Consider the following 21,132-nt stretch of genomic DNA (forward strand, 5'->3'; position numbering starts at 1 on the left):
GTGATGTTCAGTTTTATACTGGTGATGCTTTTTTTTTACTGGTGATGTTCAGTTTTATACTGGTGAAGCATATTTTTATACTGGTAGTGCAAATTTTTATACTGGTGATTAGAGATGAGCGAACACTAAAATGTTCGAGGTTCGAAATTCGATTCGAACAGCCGCTCAATGTTCGTGTGTTCGAACGGGTTTCGAACCCCATTATAGTCTATGGGGAACAGATACTCGTTAAGGGGGAAACCCAAATCCGTGTCTGGAGGGTCACCAAGTCCACTATGACACCCCAGGAAATGATGCCAACACCTCTGGAATGACACTGGGACAGCAGGGGAAGCATGTCTGGGGGCATCTAACACACCAAAGACCCTCTATTACCCCAACATCACAGCCTAACAACTACACACTTTACACACTCAATACCACCTCTCTGACAGTAGGAAAACACCTTGAAACATGTGTATTTGGCACTTGCAGTGAGGAGAGCTTGTCACCAGCAGTGAATTTGGCCCTTGTAGTAAGTTGAGGTTGGCACCAACATTTGTTTTGAAAATCAGGGTGGATTGAGCCTCTAACCAGCAGAGTTTGGGCAAATTCATGGTGGAGGGAGCCTCTAAAAACCCCAGTTTGGACCAATTCATGGTGGAGGGAGCCTCTAACCAGCCCAGTTTGGGCAAATTCATGGTGGAGGGAGCCTCTAAAAAACCCAGTTTGGACCAATTCATGGTGGAGGGAGCCTCTAACCAGCCCAGTTTGGGCAAATTCATGGTGGAGGGAGCCTCTAACCAGCCCAGTTTGGACCAATTAATGGTGGAGGGAGCCTCTAACCAGCCCAGTTTGGACCAATTAATGGTGGAGGGAGCCTCTAACCACCCCAGTTTGGACCAATTCATGGTGGAGGGAGCCTCTAAACAGCCCAGTTTGGGCAAATTCATGGTGGAGGGAGCCTCTAAAAAACCCAGTTTGGACCAATTCATGGTGGAGGGAGCCTCTAACCAGCCCAGTTTGGACCAATTAATGGTGGAGGGAGCCTCTAAACAGCCAAGTTTGGACCAATTCATGGTGGAGGGAGCCTCTAAAAACCCCAGTTTGGACCAATTCATGGTGGAGGGAGCCTCTAACCAGCCCAGTTTGGGCAAATTCATGGTGGAGGGAGCCTCTAAACAGCCCAGTTTGGGCAAATTCATGGTGGAGGGAGCCTCTAACCAGCCCAGTTTGGACCAATTAATGGTGGAGGGAGCCTCTAACCAGCCCAGTTTGGACCAATTAATGGTGGAGGGAGCCTCTAACCTGCCCAATTTGGACCAATTAATGGTGGAGGGAGCCTCTAACCACCCCAGTTTGGACCAATTCATGGTGGAGGGAGCCTCTAACCAGCCCAGTTTGGACCAATTCATGGTGGAGGGAGCCTCTAAAAAACCCAGTTTGGACCAATTCATGGTGGAGGGAGCCTCTAAACAGCCCAGTTTGGGCAAATTCATGGTGGAGGGAGCCTCTAAAAAACCCAGTTTGGACCAATTCATGGTGGAGGGAGCCTCTAACCAGCCCAGTTTGGACCAATTAATGGTGGAGGGAGCCTCTAAACAGCCAAGTTTGGACCAATTCATGGTGGAGGGAGCCTCTAAAAACCCCAGTTTGGACCAATTCATGGTGGAGGGAGCCTCTAACCAGCCCAGTTTGGACCAATTAATGGTGGAGGGAGCCTCTAACCAGCCCATTTTGGACCAATTAATGGTGGAGGGAGCCTCTAACCACCCCAGTTTGGACCAATTCATGGTGGAGGGAGCCTCTAAACAGCCAAGTTTGGACCAATTCATGGTGAAGGGAGCCTCTAAAAACCCGTTTGGACCAATTCATGGTGGAGGGAGCCTCTAACCAGCCCAGTTTGGGCAAATTCATGGTGGAGGGAGCCTCTAAACAGCCCAGTTTGGGCAAATTCATGGTGGAGGGAGCCTCTAACCAGCCCAGTTTGGACCAATTAATGGTGGAGGGAGCCTCTAACCAGCCCAGTTTGGACCAATTAATGGTGGAGGGAGCCTCTAACCACCCCAGTTTGGACCAATTCATGGTGGAGGGAGCCTCTAAACAGCCAAGTTTGGACCAATTCATGGTGGAGGGAGCCTCTAAAAACCCCAGTTTGGACCAATTCATGGTGGAGGGAGCCTCTAACCAGCCCAGTTTGGACCAATTAATGGTGGAGGGAGCCTCTAACCAGCCCAGTTTGGACCAATTAATGGTGGAGGGAGCCTCTAACCACCCCAGTTTGGACCAATTCATGGTGGAGGGAGCCTCTAAAAACCCCAGTTTGGACCAATTCATGGTGGAGGGAGCCTCTAACCAGCCCAGTTTGGGCAAATTCATGGTGGAGGGAGCCTCTAAACAGCCCAGTTTGGGCAAATTCATGGTGGAGGGAGCCTCTAAAAAACCCAGTTTGGACCAATTCATGGTGGAGGGAGCCTCTAAACAGCCAAGTTTGGACCAATTCATGGTGAAGGGAGCCTCTAAAAACCCGTTTGGACCAATTCATGGTGGAGGGAGCCTCTAACCAGCCCAGTTTGGGCAAATTCATGGTGGAGGGAGCCTCTAAACAGCCCAGTTTGGGCAAATTCATGGTGGAGGGAGCCTCTAACCAGCCCAGTTTGGACCAATTAATGGTGGAGGGAGCCTCTAACCAGCCCAGTTTGGACCAATTAATGGTGGAGGGAGCCTCTAACCACCCCAGTTTGGACCAATTCATGGTGGAGGGAGCCTCTAACCAGCCCAGTTTGGACCAATTCATGGTGGAGGGAGCCTCTAAAAAACCCAGTTTGGACCAATTCATGGTGGAGGGAGCCTCTAAACAGCCCAGTTTGGGCAAATTCATGGTGGAGGGAGCCTCTAAACAGCCCAGTTTGGGCAAATTCATGGTGGAGGGAGCCTCTAACCAGCCCAGTTTGGACCAATTAATGGTGGAGGGAGCCTCTAACCAGCCCAGTTTGGACCAATTCATGGTGGAGGGAGCCTCTAAACAGCCCAGTTTGGGCAAATTCATGGTGGAAGGAGCCTCTAACCAGCAGAGTTGTGGGAAAGCAGGGTGGAGGGAGCCTCTAACCAGCAGAGTTGGTGGAAATCAGGGTGGAGGGAGCCTCTAACCAGCAGAGTTGGGGGAAATCATGTTGGAGGGAGCCTAGTATTAGCAGAATTGTGCAACGCTTATGGTGGATGAGTATGAGGATGCGGAGGAATTGGAGAGGTTGAGTACAGACATGGAGTTTCATGTTGGGGTGCTTTACACAGGTGGGCACAAAAATGAAGGCTCTATCCAGTGGTGGTTCATTTTTATCAAAGTGAGCCGGTCGGCACTCTCAGCTGACAGACGGGTGCGCTTGTCAGTGATGATGCCACCGGCTGCACTGAACACCCTCTCAGATAGGACGCTGGCGGCAGGACAGGACAGCACCTCCAAGGCATATAGGGCAAGTTCAAGCCACAGGTCCAACTTCGACACCCAATACGTGTAGGGCGCAGAGGGGTCGGAGAGGACAGGGCTGTGGTCGGAAAGGTATTCCCGCAACATGCGCCTATACTTCTCACGCCTGGTGACACTAGGACCCTCCGTGGCGGCACTTTGGCGAGGGGGTGCCATCAAGGTGTCCCAGACCTTAGACAGTGTGCCCCTCGTTTGTGTGGACCGGTGAGAACTTGGTTGCCTACTGGAGGAACTGCCCTCCCTGCCGCCAACGTCACATGCTGGAAACATCTCCATCATATTCTGCACCAATTGCCTGTGGCAAGCATTGATGCGATTGGCCCTCCCCTCTACCGGAATAAAAGACGAGATGTTGTTTTTATACCGGGGGTCAAGGATAGCAAAGATCCAGTACTGGTTGTCCTCCATGATTTTGACAATACGCTTGTCGGTTGTAAAGCACCCCAACATGAACTCAGCCATGTCTGCCACAGTGTTAGTTGGCATGACTCCTCTGGCCCCACCGGAAAGTTCAATCTCCATTTCCTCCTCATCCTCCATGTCTACCCATCCGCGCTGCAACAATGGGACGATTCGAAGTTGCCCGGAAGCCTCCTGTATCACCATCACATCATCGGACAACTCTTCTTCCTCCTCCTCCTCCTCCTCCTCCTCCATTAAACGCAGTGAAGCGGACAGATGTGTGGACCTACTCTCCAGCTGTGACGGATCGGATGCTATCCCTAACTCCTCTGTGTGATCTGAGTTATCCCTGATGTCAATCAGGGATTCTCTCAGAACACACAAGAGCGGGATTGTAAGGCTCACCATCGCATCCTCAGAGCTCACCCTCCTTGTGGACTCCTCAAAGACCCGTAGGATGTCACAAAGGTCTCTCATCCATGGCCACTCATGGATGTGAAACTGAGGCAGCTGACTTTGTGGCACCCTAGGGTTTTGTAGCTGGTATTCCATCAAAGGTCTCTGCTGCTCAACCACTCTATTCAACATCTGAAACGTTGAGTTCCAGCGTGTGGGGACGTCGCACAAAAGCCGGTGTTGTGGCACATGCAGGCGTTGCTGGAGAGATTTTAAGCTAGCAGCGGCTACTGTCGACTTGCGAAAGTGGGCGCACATGCGCCGCACTTTCACCAGTAGCTCTGGAACATTGGGGTAGCTCTTTAGGAAACGTTGCACCACTAGGTTGAAGACGTGGGCCAGGCATGGAACATGTTGGAGTCCGGCAAGCTCCAGAGCTGCTACCAGGTTCCGGCCGTTATCACAAACGACCATGCCTGGGCCCAGGTGCAGCGGCTCAAACCATATTGCCGTCTCATCGAGGAGGGCATCCCTCACCTCGGAGGCAGTGTGCTGTCTGTCCCCCAAGCTGATCAGCTTCAGCACAGCCTGCTGACGTCTACCAACGCCAGTGCTGCAACGTTTCCAACTCGTAGCTGGGGTCAATCTAACAGCGGAGGAGGAGGCGGTGGCGGAGGAGGAGGCGGTGGCGGAGGAGGAGGCGGTAGAGGAGGAGGAGGAGGGGGGTGTTCTTCTCGTGTCCCTGCCAGGAATGTTAGGCGGGGAGACGAGGTACACCGGGCCAGTTTGGGAAGCAGTCCCAGCCTCAACTACATTCACCCAGTGTGCCGTCAGTGAAATGTAGCGTCCCTGTCCGCATGCACTTGTCCACGCGTCGGTGGTCAAGTGGACCTTTGTGCAAAGCGCGGAACTAAGGGCCCGCCTGATGTTGAGTGACACGTGCTGGTGCAAGGCGGGGACGGCACACCGGGAGAAGTAGTGACGGCTAGGGACGGCATAGCGAGGTGCCGCAGTTGCCATCAGGTCCAGGAAGGCGGGAGTTTCAACAAGCCGGAACGCCAACATCTCCTGGGCCAGCAGTTTAGCGATGTTGGCGTTCAAGGCTTGCGCGTGTGGGTGGTTAGCAGTGTATTTCTGCCGCCGCTCCAATGTCTGAGAGATGGTGGGTTGTTGTAAAGAAACGCCTGATGGTGCCTTTGATGGTGCAGGAGAAGGAGATAAGACAGGACCAGGGGAGGATGAGGTAGAAGTCAACAAAGTGGCGGAGGCAGATGAAGTGGTGTCCTGGCTCGTCCTCTGGAGTGCATCGCCAGCACAGTCAGCAGTGGCAGTGGCAGAGGCAGAGGCAGTGGCAGAGGCAGTGGCAGTGGCGTGAACGGCAGGCGGCCTTTGTCCTGCCGTTGCTGCCTGCCACTGATTCCAGTGCTTGGATTCCAAATGACGGCGCATTGAAGTGGTGGACAGGTTGCTCTTCTCAGAGCCCCTAATCAATTTCGAGAGGCAAATTGTGCAGACAACACTATATCTGTCCTCGGCGCATTCCTTGAAAAAACTCCACACCTTCGAGAAACGTGCCCTCGAGGTGGGAGTTTTTCGGGGCTGGGTACGAACTGGAACATCTTGGGAGATTCCGGGTGTGGCCTGGCTTCGCCTAAGCTGCTGACCTCTGCCTCTGCCTCTAGCTACCCTTTTTGGTGCTGCACCTGCCTCAACATCCACACTACTTTCCCCGCTTGACATCCCCCCTGTCCAGGTCGGGTCAGTGTCCTCATCATCCACCACTTCCTCTTCCAACTCCTGTCTCATCTCCTCCTCCCGCACAATGCGCCGGTCAACTGGATGCCCTGACGGCAACTGCGTCACATCGTCGTCGATGAGGGTGGGTTGCTGGTCATCCACCACCAAATCGAACGGAGATGGAGGAGACTCTAGTGTTTGAGCATCTGGACACAGATGCTCCTCTGTTAGGTTCGTGGAATCGTGACGTGGAGAGGCAGGTTGAGGGACAATGAAAGGAGCGGAGAACAGCTCTGGGGAGCAGGGACAGTTTGGGTTATTGTTCTGTAAAGCTTCGGAATTTTGGGAGGAAGGAAGACAAGACTGTTGGGTAATAGGAGGAGAGGAGGCAGAGTCTGACTGGCTGCTGGACAATGTGCTGTAAGCGTTCTCTGACAGCCATTGCAAGACCTGTTCCTGGTTCTCGGGCCTACTAAGGTTTGTACCCTGCAGTTTAGTTAATGTGGCAAGCAACCCTGGCACTGTGGAGTGGCGCAATGCTTGCTGCCCCACAGGAGTAGGCACGGGACGCCCTGTGGCTTCACTGCTACCTTGCTCCCCAGAACCATTCCCCCGACCTCGCCCACGGCCTCGTCCACGTCCCTTTCCGGGAGCCTTGCGCATTTTGAATTCCTAGTTAGAAATTGGCACTGTATACCAGTAGTAAAAATTGTGGGTGCACGTAACCCCAATATATTCTTTGAATTCCCAGTCAGACACTGGCACTATATGGCAGTAGCAAGAAATGAGGGTATTTATAACCCCAATATATTCTTTGAATTCCCAGTCAGACAATGGCACTGTATACCAGTAGTAAAAATTGTGGGTGCACGTAACCCCAATATATTCTTTGAATTACCAGTCAGAAACTGGCACTATATGGCAGTAGCAAGAAATGAGGGTATTTGTATTCCCAATATACTCTTTGAATTCCCAGTCAGACAATGGCACTGTATACCAGTAGTAAAAATTGTGGGTGCACGTAACCCCAATATATTCTTTGAATTACCAGTCAGAAACTGGCACTATATGGCAGTAGCAAGAAATGAGGGTATTTATAACCCCAATATATTCTTTGAATTCCCAGTCAGACAATGGCACTGTATACCAGTAGTAAAAATTGTGGGTGCACGTAACCCCAATATATTCTTTGAATTCCCAGTCAGAAACTGGCACTATATGGCAGTAGCAAGAAATGAGGGTATTTGTATTCCCAATATACTCTTTGAATTCCCAGTCAGACAATGGCACTGTATACCAGTAGTAAAAATTGTGGGTGCACGTAACCCCAATATATTCTTTGAATTACCAGTCAGAAACTGGCACTATATGGCAGTAGCAAGAAATGAGGGTATTTATAACCCCAATATATTCTTTGAATTCCCAGTCAGACAATGGCACTGTATACCAGTAGTAAAAATTGTGGGTGCACGTAACCCCAATATATTCTTTGAATTCCCAGTCAGAAACTGGCACTATATGGCAGTAGCAAGAAATGAGGGTATTTGTATTCCCAATATACTCTTTGAATTCCCAGTCAAACAATGGCACTGTATACCAGTAGTAAAAATTGTGGGTGCACGTAAGCCCAATATATTCTTTGAATTACCAGTCAGAAACTGGCACTATATGGCAGTAGCAAGAAATGAGGGTATTTATAACCCCAATATATTCTTTGAATTCCCAGTCAGACAATGGCACTGTATACCAGTAGTAAAAATTGTGGGTGCACGTAACCCCAATATATTCTTTGAATTACCAGTCAGAAACTGGCACTATATGGCAGTAGCAAGAAATGAGGGTATTTGTATTCCCAATATACTCTTTGAATTCCCAGTCAGACAATGGCACTGTATACCAGTAGTAAAAATTGTGGGTGCACGTAACCCCAATATATTCTTTGAATTACCAGTCAGAAACTGGCACTATATGGCAGTAGCAAGAAATGAGGGTATTTATAACCCCAATATATTCTTTGAATTCCCAGTCAGACAATGGCACTGTATACCAGTAGTAAAAATTGTGGGTGCACGTAACCCCAATATATTCTTTGAATTCCCAGTCAGACACTGGCACTATATGGCAGTAGCAAGAAATGAGGGTATTTGTATTCCCAATATATTCTTTGAATTCCCAGTCAGACAATGGCACTGTATACCAGTAGTAAAAATTGTGGGTGCACGTAACCCCAATATATTCTTTGAATTACCAGTCAGACACTGGCACTATATGGCAGTAGCAAGAAATGAGGGTATTTGTATTCCCAATATATTCTTTGAATTCCCAGTCAGACAATGGCACTGTATACCAGTAGTAAAAATTGTGGGTGCACGTAACCCCAATATATTCTTTGAATTCCCAGTCAGACACTGGCACTATATGGCAGTAGCAAGAAATGAGGGTATTTGTATTCCCAATATATTCTTTGAATTCCCAGTCAGACAATGGCACTGTATACCAGTAGTAAAAATTGTGGGTGCACGTAACCCCAATATATTCTTTGAATTCCCAGTCAGACACTGGCACTATATGGCAGTAGCAAGAAATGAGGGTATTTGTATTCCCAATATATTCTTTGAATTCCCAGTCAGACAATGGCACTGTATACCAGTAGTAAAAATTGTGGGTGCACGTAACCCCAATATATTCTTTGAATTCCCAGTCAGACACTGGCACTATATGGCAGTAGCAAGAAATGAGGGTATTTGTATTCCCAATATATTCTTTGAATTCCCAGTCAGACAATGGCACTGTATACCAGTAGTAAAAATTGTGGGTGCACGTAACCCCAATATATTCTTTGAATTACCAGTCAGAAACTGGCACTATATGGCAGTAGCAAGAAATGAGGGTATTTGTATTCCCAATATATTCTTTGAATTCCCAGTCAGACAATGGCACTGTATACCAGTAGTAAAAATTGTGGGTGTATATAGCCCCAATTCTATTGCTAGGGGACTTGCAGGGTATTTCTGGGGTGAAGGTGGGGGGGCACACCGTTGGAACGGGTATCGGGGTATATATCGGGTATACGGGAATACACTGACAGTGTATTCCATTCAGGATCCTGGGAAAGCTGGGTTGCGGCGATTGAGCCCGTCAGTGCCACGTTACACTGACAAGCTTCTCCCTGGAATTTAGCTCTTACAAGAGCTGTTGGTTGTCTTCTCCTTCCTATCCTAGCCTGTCCCTGCCTACCCAGAATCTAACCCCTAGCTAGCTGGACGGAAACCTCCGTCCTCGGTGAATTGCAAGCTCAGAATGACGCGAACCTGGGCGTCGCTGTTCTTTTAAATTAGAGGTCACATGTTTTCGGCAGCCAATGGGTTTTGCCTACTTTTTTCAACGTCACCGGTGTCGTAGTTCCTGTCCCACCTACCCTGCGCTGTTATTGGAGCAAAAAAGGCGCCAGGGAAGGTGGGAGGGGAATCGAGTAATGGCGCACTTTACCACGCGGTGTTCGATTCGATTCGAACATGCCGAACAGCCTAATATCCGATCGAACATGAGTTCGATAGAACACTGTTCGCTCATCTCTACTGGTGATGCGTATTTTTATACTGGTGATGTTTATGTTAATACTTGTAATGCATATTTTTATGCTGGTGATGTTCATTTTTATACTGGTAATGCGTATTTTTATACTGGTGATGTTTATTTTTATACTGGTGAAGCATATTTTTATACTGGTGATGTTCATTTTTATGCTGGTAATGCGTATTTTTATACTGGTGATGTTCATTTTTATACTGGTAATGCGTATTTTTATACTGGTGATGTTAATTTTTATACTGGTAATGTATACTTTTATACTGGTGAAGCATATTTTTATTCTGGTAATGCGTATTTTTATACTAGTGATGCGTATTTTTATACTGGTGATGTTTATTTTTATACTGGTGAAGCATATTTTTATACTGGTAATGTGTATTTTTATACTGGTGATGTGTTTTATACTGGTGATGTACATTTTTGTACTGGTGATGCTTTTTTTTTACTGGTGATGTTCAGTTTTATACTGGTGAAGCATATTTTTATACTGGTAGTGCAAATTTTTATACTGGTGATGCGTATTTTTATACTGGTGATGTTTATGTTAATACTGGTAACGCGTATGTTTATGCTGGTGATGTTCATTTTTATACTGGTGATGTTTACTTTTATACTGGTGAAGCATATTTTTATACTGGTAGTGCAAACTTTTATACTGGTGATGTTTATTTTTATACTGGTGAAGCATATTTTTATACTGGTAATGTTCATTTTTATTCTGCTAATGCGTATTTTTATACTGGTGATGTTCATTTTTATTCTGCTAATGCGTATTTTTATACTGGTGATGTTCATTTTTATACTGGTGATGCCTATTTTTATAATGGTAGTGCACATTTTTATAATGATAATGCGTATTTTTATACTGGTGATGTGTAATTTTTATACTAGTAATGCACGTTTTTATACTGATGATGCTTATTTTTATACTGGTGATATTCATTTTTATACTGGTGATGCGTATATTTATACTGGTAGTGCATATTTTTATACTGGTGATGCGAATTTTTATACTGGTGATGTGTAATTTTTATACTGGTAATGCATGTTTTTATACTGGTGATGCTTATTTTTATACTGGTGATGTTCATTTTTATACTGGTGATTCGTATATTTATACTCGTAGTGCAAATTTTTATACTGGTGATGCGGATTTTTATACTGGTGATGTGTAATTTTTATACTGGTAATGCATGATTTTATACTGGTGATGCGTATATTTATACTGGTAGTGCAAATTTTTATACTGGTGATGCGTATTTTTATACTGGTGATGTGTAATTTTTACACTGGTAATGCATGTTTTTATACTGGTGATGCGTATATTTTTACCGGTGATGTTCTTTTTTATACTGGTGATGCGAATATTTATAATGGTAGTGCAAATTTTTAAACTGGTGATGCGTATTTTTATACTGTGATGTGTAATTTTTATACTGGTAATGCATGTCTTTATACTGGTGAAACATATTTTTATACTGGTGATGTTCATTTTTGTACTGGTGATGCACATATTTTTATACTGGTGATGTTCAGTTTTATACTGGTGATGCTTTTTTTTTACTGGTGATGTTCAGTTTTATACTGGTGAAGCATATTTTTATACTGGTAGTGCAAATTTTTATACTGGTGATGCGTATTTTTATACTGGTGATGTTTATGTTAATACGGGTAATGCATATTTTTATGCTGGTGATGTTCATTTTTATACTGGTAATGTGTATTTTTATACTGGTGATGTTTACTTTTATACTGGTGAAGCATATTCTTATACTGTGATGTTCATTTTTATTCTGGTAGTGCGTATTTTTATACTGGTGATGTTCATTTTTATACTGGTAATGCGTATTTTTATACTGGTGATGTTCATTTTTATACTGGTGATGCCTATTTTTATAATGGTAGTGTGCATTTTTGTAATATTGCGTATTTTTATACTGGTGATGTGTAATTTTTATACTGGTAATGCATGTTTTTATAATGGTGATGCTTATTTTTATACTGGTGATGTGTAATTTTTATACTGGTAATGCATGTTTTTATACTGATGATGCGTATATTTTTACTGGTGATGTTCATTTTGATACTGGTGATGCGTATATTTATACTGGTAGTGCAAATTTTTATACTGGTGATGCGTATTTCTATACTGTAATGTGTAATTTTTATACTGGTAATGCATGTTTTTATACTGGTGAAACATATTTTTATACTGGTGATGTTCATTTTTGTACTGGTGAAGCATATTTTTATACTGGTGATGTTTTTTTTATAATGATAATGCATATTTTTATACTGGTGATGTTCAGTTTTATACTGGTGATGCTTTTTTTTTTTTACTGGTGATGTTCAGTTTTATACTGGTGAAGCATATATTTATACTGGTAGTGCAAATTTTTATACTGGTGATGTTTCTGTTAATACTGGTAACGCGTATTTTTATGCTAGTGATGTTCATTTTTATACTGGTAATGCGTATTTTTATACTGGTAACGTTTACTTTTATACTGGTGAAGCATATTTTTATACTGGTAGTGCAAACTTTTATACTGGTGATGTTTATTTTTATACTGGTGAAGCATATTTTTATACTGGTGATGTTCATTTTTATTCTGGTAGTGCGTATTTTTATTCCGGATGACGTTCATTTTTATACTGGTAATGCGTATTTTTATACTAGTGATGTTCATTTTTATACTGGTGATGCCTATTTTTATAATGGTAGTGTGCATTTTTATAATGATAATGCATATTTTTATACTGGTGATGCATGTTTTTATACTGGTGATGCTTATTTTTATACTGGTGATGTTCATTTTTATACTGGTGATGCATATATTTATACTGGTAGTGCAAATTTTTATACCTGTGATGCGGATTTTTATACTGTGATGTGTAATTTTTATACTGGTAATGCATGTTTTTATACTGGTGAAACATATTTTTATACTGGTGATGTTAATTTTTATAATGATAATGCATATTTTTATACTGGTGATGTTCAGTTTTATACTGGTGATGCGTTTTTTTTACTGGTGATGTTCAGTTTTATACTGGTGAAGCATATTTTTATACTGGTGATGCATATTTTTATGCTGGTGATGTTTATGTTAATACTGGTAAGGCGTATTTTTATACGGGTAGTGCAAATTTTTATACTGGTGATGTTTATTTTTATACTGGTGAAGCATATTTTTATTCTGGTGATGTTCATTTTTATTCTGGTAGTGCGTATTTTTATACTGGTGATGTTCATTTTTATACTGTTAATGCATATTTTTATACTGGTGATGTTCATTTTTATACTGGTGATGCGTATATTTATACTGGTAGTGCATATTTTTACACTGGTGATGCATATATTTATACTGGTAGTACAAATTTTTATACTGGTGATGCGTATTTTTATACTGTGATGTGAAATTTTTATACTGGTAATGCATGTTTTTATACTGGTGAAACATATTTTTATACTGGTGATGTTCATTTTTATAATGATAATGCATATTTTTATACTGGTGATGTTCATTTTTATACTGGTGATGCGTATATTTATACTGGTAGTGCATATTTTTACACTGGTGATGCATATATTTATACTGGTAGTACAAATTTTTATACTGGTGATGCGGATTTTTATACTGTGATGTGTAATTTTTATACTGGTAATGCATGTTTTTATACTGGTGAATCATATTTTTATACTGGTGATGTTCATTTTTATACTGGTGATGTTCAGTTTTATACTGGTGAAGCATATTTTTATACTGGTAGTGCAAATTTTTATACTGGTGATGTGTATTTTTATACTGGTGATGTTTATGTTAATACTGGTAACGCATATTTTTATGCTGGTGATGTTCATTTTTATAGTGGTAATGCGTATTTTTATACTGGTGATGTTCATTTTTATACTGGTGATGCATATATTTATACTGGTAGTGCAAATTTTTATACTGGTGATGCGTATTTTTATACTGTGATGTGAAATTTTTATACTGGTAATGCATGTTTTTATACTGGTGAAACATATTTTTATACTGGTGATGTTCATTTTTATAATGATAATGCATATTTTTATACTGGTGATGTTCAATTTTATACTGGTGATGCTTTTTTTTTTTACTGGTGATACGTATTTTTATACTGGTGATGTTTATGTTAATACTGGTAACGCGTATTTTTATGCTGGTTATATTCATTTTTATACTGGTAATGCGTATTTTTATACGGGTAGTGCAAATTTTTATACTGGTGATGTTTATTTTTATACTGGTGAAGCATATTTTTAATCTGGTGATGTTCATTTTTATTCTGGTAGTGTGTATTTTTATACTGGTGATGTTCATTTTTATACTGTTAATGCATATTTTTATACTGGTGATGTTCATTTTTATACTGGTGATGCGTATATTTATACTGGTAGTGCATATTTTTACACTGGTGATGCATATATTTATACTGGTAGTACAAATTTTTATACTGGTGATGCGTATTTTTATACTGTGATGTGAAATTTTTATACTGGTAATGCATGTTTTTATACTGGTGAAACATATTTTTATACTGGTGATGTTCATTTTTATAATGATAATGCATATTTTTATACTGGTGATGTTCATTTTTATACTGGTGATGCGTATATTTATACTGGTAGTGCATATTTTTACACTGGTGATGCATATATTTATACTGGTAGTACAAATTTTTATACTGGTGATGCGGATTTTTATACTGTGATGTGTAATTTTTATACTGGTAATGCATGTTTTTATACTGGTGAATCATATTTTTATACTGGTGATGTTCATTTTTATACTGGTGATGTTCAGTTTTATACTGGTGAAGCATATTTTTATACTGGTAGTGCAAATTTTTATACTGGTGATGTGTATTTTTATACTGGTGATGTTTATGTTAATACTGGTAACGCATATTTTTATGCTGGTGATGTTCATTTTTATACTGGTAATGCGTATTTTTATACTGGTGATGTTCATTTTTATACTGGTGATGCATATATTTATACTGGTAGTGCAAATTTTTATACTGGTGATGCGTATTTTTATACTGTGATGTGAAATTTTTATACTGGTAATGCATGTTTTTATACTGGTGAAACATATTTTTATACTGGTGATGTTCATTTTTATAATGATAATGCATATTTTTATACTGGTGATGTTCAATTTTATACTGGTGATGCTTTTTTTTTTACTGGTGATACGTATTTTTATACTGGTGATGTTTATGTTAATACTGGTAACGCGTATTTTTATGCTGGTTATATTCATTTTTATACTGGTAGTGCGTATTTTTATACTGGTGATGTTTACTTTTATACTGGTGAAGCATATTTTTATACTGGTAGTGCAAATTTTTTTACTGGTGATGCATATTTTTATACTGGTGATGTTTATGTTAATACTGGTAATGCGTATTTTTATACTGGTGATGTTTACTTTTATACTGGTGAAGCATATTTTTATACTTGCAGTGCAAACTTTTACACTGGTGATTTTTATTTTTATACTGGTGAAGCATATTTTATACTGGTGATGTTCATTTTTATTCTGGTAATGCGTATTTTTATACTGATGATGTTCATTTTTATACTGGTAATGTGTATTTTTATACTGGTGATGTTCATTTTTATACTGGTGATGCCTATTTTTATCATGGTAGTGCGCATTTCTGTAATAATAATGCGTATTTTTATACTGGTAATGCATGTTTTTATACTGGTGATGCGTATTTTTATACTGGTGATGCGTATTTTTATACTGGTGATGTGTAATTTTTATACTGGTAATGCATGTTTTTATACTGGCGATGCGTATATTTATACTGGTGATGTTCATTTTTATACTGGTGATGTTCAGTTTTATACTGGTGAAGCATATTTTTATACTGGTAGTGCAAATTTTTATACTGGTGATGTGTATTTTTATACTGGTGATGTTTATGTTAATACTGGTAACGCATATTTTTATGCTGGTGATGTTCATTTTTATACTGGTAATGCGTATTTTTATACTGGTGATGTTCATTTTTATACTGGTGATGCATATATTTATACTGGTAGTGCAAATTTTTATACTGGTGATGCATATTTTTATACTGTGATGTGAAATTTTTATACTGGTAATGCATGTTTTTATACTGGTGAAACATATTTTTATACTGGTGATGTTCATTTTTATAATGATAATGCATATTTTTATACTGGTGATGTTCAGTTTTATACTGGTGATGCTTTATTTTTTTTACTGGTGATGTTCATTTTTATACTGGTGATGCATATATTTATACTGGTAGTGCATATTTTTATACTGCTGATGCGTATTTTTATACTGGTGATGTGTAATTTTTATACTGGTAATGCATGTTTTTAAACTGGTGATGCTTATATTTTTACTGGTTTTGTTCATTTTTATACTGGTGATGCGTATATTTATACTGGCAGTGCAAATTTTTATACTGGTGATGCGTATTTTTATACTGTGATGTGTAATTTTTATACTGGTAATGCATGTTTTTATACTGGTGAAACATATTTTTATACTGGTGATGTTCATTTTTGTACTGGTAAAGCATATTTTTATACTGGTGATGTTCATTTTTATAATGATAATGCATATTTTTACACTTTGATGTTCAGTTTTATACTGTTCATGCTTTTTTTTATTTTTATTTTTTACTGGTGATGTTCAGTTTTTTACTGGTGAAGCATATTTTTATACTGGTAGTGCAAATTTTCATACTGGTGATGCGTATTTTTATACTGGTAATGTTTATGTTAATACTGGTAATGCGTATTTTTTTGCTGGTGATGTTCATTTTTATACTGGTAATGTGTATTTTTATAGTGGTGATGTTTACTTTTATACTGGTGAAGCATATTTTTATACTGGTAGTGCAAACTTTTATACTGGTGATGTTTATTTTTATACTGGTGAAGCATATTTTTATACTGGTGATGTTCATTTTTATTCTGGAAATGCGTATTTTTATATTGGTGATGTTCATTTTTATACTGGTAATGCGTATTTTTATACTGGTGATGTTCATTTTTATACTGGTGATGCCTATTTTTATAATGGTAGTGCGCATTTTTATAATGATAATGCGTATTTTTATACTGTGATGTGTAATTTTTATACTGGTAATGCATATTTTTATACTGGTGATGTTCATTTTTATACTGGTGATGCGTATATTTATACTGGTGATGTTCATTTTTATACTGGTGATGCGTATATTTATACTGGTAGTGCAAATTTTTATACTGGTGATGCGTATTTTTATACTGGTGATGTGTAATTTTTATACTGGTAATGCCATGTTTTTATACTGGTGATGCGTATATTTTTACTGGTGATGTTCATTTTTATACTGGTGATGCGTATATTTATACTGGTAGTGCAAATTTTTATACTGGTGATGCGTATTTTTATACTGTGATGTGTAATTTTTATACTGGTAATGCATGTTTTTATACTGGTGAAACAAATTTTTATACTGGTGATGTTCATTTTTATTCTAGAAGTGCATATTTTTTTTACTGGTCATGTGTATTTTTATATTGTAGTGCATATTTTTAAACTGGTGATGCCTGTTTTTATACTGGAAATGCATATTTTTATACTGGTGATGTTCAGTTTTATACTGGTGATGCTTTTTTTTTTTTTACTGGTGATGTTCAGTTTTATACTGGTGAAGCATATTTTTATACTGGTAGTGCAAATTTTTATACTGGTGAAGCATATTTTTATACTGATGAAGCATATTTTTATACTGGTGATGTTCATTTTTATTCTGATAATGCGTATTTTTATACTGGTGATGTTTACTTTTATACTGGTGATGCATATTTTTATACTGGTAGTGCAAACTTTTATACTGGTGATGTTTATTTTTATACTGGTGAAGCATATTTTTATACTGGTGATGTTCATTTTTATTCTGGTAATGCGTATTTTTATACCGGTGATGTTCTTTTTTTATACTGGTGATGTGTAATTTTTATACTGGTAATGCATGTTTTTATACTGGTGATGCTTATTTTTATACTGGTGATTTTCATTTTTATACTGGTGATGCGTATATTTATACTGGTAGTGCATATTTTTATACTGGTGATGCGTATTTTTATACTGGTGATGTGTAATTTTTATACTGGTAATGCATGTTTTTATACTGGTGATGCGTATATTTTTACTGGTGATGTTCATTTTTATACTGGTGATGCATATATTTATACTGGTAGTGCAAATTTTTATACTGGTGATGCGTATTTTTATACTGTGATGTGAAATTTTTATACTGGTAATGCATGTTTTTATACTGGTGATGCTTATTTTTATACTGGTGATTTTCATTTTTATACTGGTGATGCGTATATTTATACTGGTAGTGCATATTTTTATACTGGTGATGCGTATTTTTATACGGGTGATGTGTAATTTTTATACTGGTAATGCATGTTTTTATACTGGTGATGCGTATATTTTTACTGGTGATGTTCATTTTTATACTGGTGATGCATATATTTATACTGGTAGTGCAAATTTTTATACTGGTGATGCGTATTTTTATACTGTGATGTGAAATTTTTATACTGGTAATGCATGTTTTTATACTGGTGAAACATATTTTTATACTGGTGATGTTCATTTTTATAATGATAATGCATATTTTTATACTGGTGATGTTCAGTTTTATACTGGTGATGCTTTGTTTTTTTTTACTGGTGATGTTCAGTTTTATACTGGTGAAGCATATTTTTATACTGGTAGTGCAAATTTTTATACTGGTGATGCGTATTTTTATACTGGTGATGTTTATGTTAATACTGGTAATGCATATTTTTATGCTGGTAATGTTCATTTTTATACTGGTAATGCGTATTTTTATACTGGTGATGTTTATTTTTATACTGGTGAAGCATATTTTTATACTGGTGATGTTCATTTTTATTCTGGTAATGCGTATTTTTATACTGGTGATGTTCTTTTTTATACTGGTAATGCGTATTTTTATACTGGTGATGTTCATTTTTATACTGGTGATGCCTATTTTTATAATGGTAGTGTGCATTTTTATAATGATAATGCGTATTTTTATACTGGTGATGTGTAATTTTTATACTGGTAATGCATGTTTTTATACTGGTGATGTTCATTTTTATACTGGTGATGCGTATATTTATACTGGTAGTGCATATTTTTATACTGGTGATGCGTATTTTTATACTGGTGATGTGTAATTTTTATACTGGTAATGCATGTTTTTATACTGGTGATGCGTATATTTTTACTGGTGATGTTCATTTTTATACTGGTGATGCATATATACTGGTAGTGCAAATTTTTATACTGGTGATGCATATTTTTATACTGTGATGTGTAATTTTTATACTGATAATGCATGTTTTTATACTGGTGAAACATATTTTTATACTGGTGATGTTCATTTTTATTCTAGAAGTGCATATTTTTATACTGGTCATGTGTATTTTTATATTGTAGTGCATATTTTTAAACTGGTGATGCCTGTTTTTATACTGGAAATGCATATTTTTATACTGGTGATGTTTACTTTCATACTGGTGAAGCTTATCTTTATTATGGTAATGCCTATATTTATACTGGTGATGTTCATTTGTATTCTAGAAGTGCAAACTTTTATGCTGGTGATTTTCATTTTTATACTGGTCATGTGTATTTTTATATTGTAGTGCATATTTTTATACTGGTAATGCGTATTTTTATACTGGTGAAGCATATTTTTATACTAGTGATGTTCATTTTTATACTGGTATTGCGTATTTTTATACTAGTGATGTTTAGTTTTATACTGGTGAAGCGTATTTTTATACTGGTAGTGCAAACTTTTATACTGGTGATGTTTATTTTTATACTGGTGAAGCATATTTTTATACTGGCAATGTTCATTTTTATTCTGGTAATGCGTATTTTTATACTGGTGATGTTTACTTTTATACTGGTGATGCATATTTTTATACTGGTAGTGCAAACTTTTATACTGGTGATGTTTATTTTTATACTGGTGAAGCATATTTTTATACTGGTGATGTTCATTTTTATTCTGGTAATGCGTATTTTTATACTGGTGATGTTCATTTTTATACTGGTAATGCGTATTTTTTATACTGGTGATGTTCATTTTTATACTGGTGATGCCTATTTTTATAATGGTATTGTGCATTTTTATAATGATAATGCGTATTTTTATATTGGTGATGTGTAATTTTTATACTGGTAATGCATGTTTTTATACTGGTGATGTTCATTTTTATACTGGTGATGCGTATATTTATACTGGTAGTGCATATTTTTATACTGGTGATGCGTATTTTTATACTGGTGATGTGTAATTTTTATACAGAGAAGGCCCTAGACACTTGGGGATAGGGACGCCATGACAGGGGGGAGGATTAGGGAACGGAGGGGGTTAACATTGAAGAGTGAGAGCGGGAAAAATGGGGGTGGAGTCAGAGGTTATTTAGGTTAGTGGGGGGGTTAGGCTGAGGTCAGTCTAGAGGTAACGGCGACAGAGAGTGGACGGACTTACCTGGATGTCATGGCGGATCTGGAGGCCCTGTGTGCTCTGCTGCGTGCTGCAGCCGACGTCCACGGAGAACAGACCCTGGAGGGCCTGTTTGCGGAGTTTCGGGGGTCCCCTGGTCCGGGCTCGCCTGCCCGGGCCTCTTCATCCCGCGCTCGGAGGTCACGGCCGCCGGAGCGCTACTCGCCTGATAGGGGACGGGCGGCTAGGCGGCATTCCCGGAGCCCCAGGAGGGACCCTTCGGCCGCGGGCGCCCAGGTCAGCTCCCCTGGTGCTCGCCCGTCGGCGGGGAGGAATCCGCTCAGCAGCCGCAGCCGTCCGGAAGGTGGGTCGGCCATCCCTCCCCCACCTTCCTCTTCATCTGTCCGGACCCGTGCGGCGGCCTCTCGCGAGCCTGCGGGGAGGCGTGCCCGGCGCGAAGTGTCTGCGGGCGGGGACCACCCAGTGGGTGGGGCTTCCGGCCCGTTTCCTGTGACGGCGTCCGAGAGCGCCGGGATTACTGCGGCCTGTGTTCCCTGCGTGGCCGGGCCTTCTACACGCTGGAGTTCGGGCCTGGGCCGGAAGAGGCCGGCTGAAGTGGGGGCTGTGCCCAAGACGGCGCGTCGGCGTTCCAGGAGAGATGCGGGCTTGCCTTCTCCCTCCCGTGGTGATGATCGGTCCTCTGACCTGGAGGAGGGCCAGTGTTCCCCTGCGGCCTCTGCTTCCCCTGAGGATTCCGGACCTGTGGCGGCTGATCTTGGAGCGTCCTTGAGGCAGCCTGGTGAGCTTGTGGGGTCTTCTTTCTCTTCTTCTGCTGGGGGGGTTTCCCGGGGTGGGGGTAGGGGTGTAGAGTCTGGGGAGGTGGTGTCTGGTGGCGTTGTCGCGAGTGGGGGTGCTGGGGAGTCTGGGGCCTTGCTCGGGCGGATTGTGGGGTTGTTGCAGCAGCTGGTGGGGGAGCGCTCGGGGCCTGC

At 40.1% G+C, this 21,132-nt stretch overlaps 1 long non-coding RNA gene across 1 annotated transcript in view; it reads left to right on the plus strand.

The window, feature by feature from the left end:
• LOC142210868 (uncharacterized) overlaps positions 1–21,132 on the plus strand; it is an 892,280-nt gene that overhangs the window by 390,534 nt on the left and 480,614 nt on the right. The gene's annotated exons all lie outside the window — the stretch shown is intronic.

Source organism: Leptodactylus fuscus, chromosome 6 (genome assembly GCF_031893055.1).
Source record: "Leptodactylus fuscus isolate aLepFus1 chromosome 6, aLepFus1.hap2, whole genome shotgun sequence".
Lineage (NCBI taxonomy): Eukaryota > Metazoa > Chordata > Amphibia > Anura > Leptodactylidae > Leptodactylus > Leptodactylus fuscus.